The sequence below is a fragment of the Cyprinodon variegatus genome, unplaced genomic scaffold, assembly GCF_000732505.1.
Source record: "Cyprinodon variegatus isolate N-32 unplaced genomic scaffold, C_variegatus-1.0 Scaffold414, whole genome shotgun sequence".
In the NCBI taxonomy this organism is placed as follows: domain Eukaryota; kingdom Metazoa; phylum Chordata; class Actinopteri; order Cyprinodontiformes; family Cyprinodontidae; genus Cyprinodon; species Cyprinodon variegatus.
The window spans coordinates 431,110-435,017 of NW_015150867.1; the positions used below are offsets into that span (position 1 = coordinate 431,110).

General features: G+C 32.7%; 1 protein-coding gene across 7 annotated transcripts in view; it reads left to right on the forward strand.

Moving 5' to 3' along the window:
* ncoa2 (nuclear receptor coactivator 2) overlaps positions 1-3,908 on the forward strand; it is an 89,752-nt gene that overhangs the window by 53,589 nt on the left and 32,255 nt on the right. The gene's annotated exons all lie outside the window — the stretch shown is intronic.

The following is a 3,908-nucleotide window of genomic DNA, read 5'->3' on the forward strand; positions in this document are numbered from 1 at the left end:
ATATTGATTTTTTATTCTTTAGATACAGAGTATTTATATTGTAAAAACACTGTGCAGTACAATATATATAATAATATAATATATTTGTTTTGTTTTCTTATCTGTTATTTTTATACACTTTTTTTAAGGTCTACATTGTGTGACCACTTCTACTATAACCTTTTGCTACTGTAACACCACAATATCCCCATTGTGGGACAATGAAGGGATTTTCTATCCTATTTTATTATGGTCAGCACTTTTCAGGGTTTTTTCAGTAGAGTCCTTTGCTATGGACTGAAACTTGTTTTAAAAACGAAATTTAAAGACAGAGAAAGTTCTCAACTTTTCTCCCAAAAAAGTTTTTTTTTTTTTTTTTTAAGCAAACTGAGATGCAATTACAAAAGCAGAATACCTTTAAAAGTGTGTTAATTTGTTTAGATTATTCTTTTTTTGTTTTCAAGTCCATCATTTTATGGAAATGATTTTACTTGAAAGATTTTTGCTGTCCAATTTTTTATTTATTCACTACCAAAGTGAGCACTTAAAGCTTATATAAAGCTTTGAGAAGTGAACCATTTTGCAATATTATTTGTGTGAATCAGAGATAGATTTTTGGTTGTTTTTAGCTTGTTTCTGTGTCAATTCAAGCTTAAGTTGGTTTATTTATAAGTGTGTTTAACAGCCATGCCTTAAGATCAAGTGGAGTGAATGCATTATGGCTCCCCTCCATGGACCTAAATTGTGGCCATAAAGTTCAGCTCCATAATTGCTATGGTTAATGTTTTATTTTATTTGTAAAGAGCTGTGTCTATTTGGTTTCAACTTAAGGCTTGTGTAACCTTTGTTATCAATGTGTCATTTTTAACATGTAGATTGAGGAATAAGAATATGAGATCCAAGAATCGGCCTAAAAAAAAAGCTTTAAAATTAGGTGTGCCTTTGTGTTGCTCTTTCCCAAAATCCCAATAAGACGCATCAAGTGTTAGATTGCTACATATGCTTGATGCTAAGGGAAAAGTTTGGTGTTGTTCTGACATTACTAATCTGTATTGATGCAGTCTGTAGTGTTGTAGATATGGAGAATGAATAGCGCACAGGAAAAGTACAATTGTTCCCAATGATGCTGTTTGGAACACGTGTACTTGTATTGCCTCAGCTCTCTCCAGTGTATATAAAAGGAGGGCAGTGTAAATCAAAAGTATTGGCCAACTGCATTGAGCAATAGTGTCTGGAGGAGCATTAGAGTTGGCACTACGCAATGTTTATCCTGTCCGGTCCATGTTCTTTCCTCACGCAGGATGAGCTTGCATAACCACATTGCAGTTTGGAACAGCCCCAGTTAATGCACTGATGGATGAGGTGGCTTTGAGTTTTTTTAGATTTAGATGTGTCAAAACGGTCCATCATTTTGCAGGCTTGAATCAAAAAGGAGAGTTTCCAGAATCTTAACGTTTTGTCTTTGAATGAATTTGACTGTGTGGTTTTGTGACTTTGTCAAGAGTCATAGGAAAAAAAATGTGCTTTACAAAGATGGCAAATGTCTGTTTAGTTAAAATGTAATGATTAGCAGAGGGCTGAAGCAGATGGAGTTTTCTTTCTTTTTTTTTTTTCTTCTTTTTTTCCATCTTGGCACAAGTTTCCAAAGCTTCATTAGCATCAGTGTTCTCCTTCTAAAGGCTTTAGGTGATTTGATGGTCTAATTGACATGATCTTGTGTGTAATGGCTGACCTGGGGCTGTTCTTGCAATTAAGCACTGTTCTTCCTTCTCATGCTTTAACCATACACAGCAGTTTGTTTGGCTTTTATCAGCTGCAGTGATTTTTAGTTGTTTTTTTTTTTATTAGGGTGAAACACTGATTTTTACCAGTGGTTTCTCTGTAAACATGGGGTAATCATGTCCAAATAGCACAGAAATCACCTGATAGAAATCAGGGCTCAGTATGTGCTCCAGGTTACAGCACACCAGCAAATAAGGATTTTTTTCTCTACTTAAAATGACTGCATAACTTATATAAGAAATTGGTCTCTGTGTTATTTAGCAAAATCTGAAGAAATATTTTAGTCATACATTTTTAAAGGATGCCCTGATGTACGAGTATTAGGGCCAGGCTAGAGTTTGTTTTTGTTTTTTAAATACCAGAATAAAGTCGTAACATTATGAGAATAATGTTGTAACATAAAGTCGTTATATTAGAATAAAGTAATATTACGAGAATAAAGTCATATTATGAGAGTAAAGTTATAATATTACAAGAATAAAATCGTATCATAAGAATAGTCATAAAATTACAAGAATAAAGTTGTAACTTTATGAGAATGAGGATAAAGTTGTTTTTATGACAACTCTTACATGAAGCACTGTCTTTTCTAAAATGAGGAGCATCTTAGAAAGTTATACTTTGGCATCAATTTCTTAAATAAGGAAATATTAAGTCTTTTATCACACCAGCATCAAATTATTCTCAGTATCTTTTTTTTTTCTGAAACACATTTTGGTATGATGACTTCATTCTTGTATTTTTTTTAACTTTATTCTCATCATTTTACGACTTTATTCTCATATTATGACTTTATTCTCATATATAAAAAAAAAACAAAAAACAATTCCAGCCTGGCCCTAATACTCCGTTGTACTAAGAAGCCAGAATTCCTTCTTTTTAATTTTTTTTTTATTTAAAACTTGAACTCATGGATTTTTCGGTCTGTATAAAATTAATATGAAGTTTAAATTTATTGTTCTTTAGATAACAGTTAAGCAATGACATATCAATATAGAGAGTAACTCAATCTGTGTTGCACCATTTCAACCCTAAATAACTGTTAAAGACTTAACACACTGTGTTGTTAAGTGTCTGGTTTGTGGTTAACACTTGATGTCTAAGATGTGGAATAAATAAACACACTAGTTTCGACTGTTGCTTTATGATATTACCATTCCCCTTCCCATGCGCCACTATACACATCACCAATTCACAGTTTATTTCCAACCTAGCAGGAAGGTCTTTGACCTGCCCTCGAACTTGATTACCTGATTCCTGACATTTGTGTGGTGTGGAAATCTTTAGGTGGTGCTTTAATTGTGTCTGTTTAAATATGTCTCAGCCAATTATTTCACTGAGTCTAAAATGACTGAGGATTTTTATGTATTTCTGCCACTAGCAAGAAGCGGAAATATGTTTTTTACCGATTGAAGTGTGTCATCAAGTATAGTTGCACCTGATCCTGTTATGAATAGAAAGGTCATACTTCTGCATTTGTCCAACTAGTTTCATAACATTTAAATTGATAAAAAGGAAATGTGGGTTTAATTGTATGGTACTGTGCTGGTGCAAGTCCTCTGCTGTGGACTAGTACTATTTTTTTTTTTTTGTGTGTTGATGATAATCTGTCTAAGGGACAAAAGATCATAGTTGGGATCCCTCAAGATCTATTTTATATATCCCACTTTGCTAGTCTATATAAAAAAAGAAAATCAGAAAAACAACTTCAGTTTATTCAAAATGGCAGAAAAAACATCATAGTTTTCCCTCCTTAGAGGATTACATCCCATCATTTGTAGAGTTATAGAATTATTTCTGCTTGCATGTCATTGAGCCGCTTGTCAGGAAGGAATATTTGTTGCCTCTATAGGCCTGTTCTCCGGGTTCTTACAAGCACAACTATATGAGGGCAGCAGCATTTATTTACTATCCTCCAGGATTGTGCTTATGTATATATATATATATATAAAAGAACATATAAAATGTTCTTAAATCTTTGGCTTCTTTAATCCAGTTTGGAAGCAGTTATTTTTACTGCATCCTCTCTATAATTGTCAGATAACTTAGGATCACTTCTAACTGTTCTTGTCTATTTGTTTTAACTTGCTTTTAAAAAGCAATTTTTTAGTGTACTCTTTTTTATTTATTTATTTATATATATATAT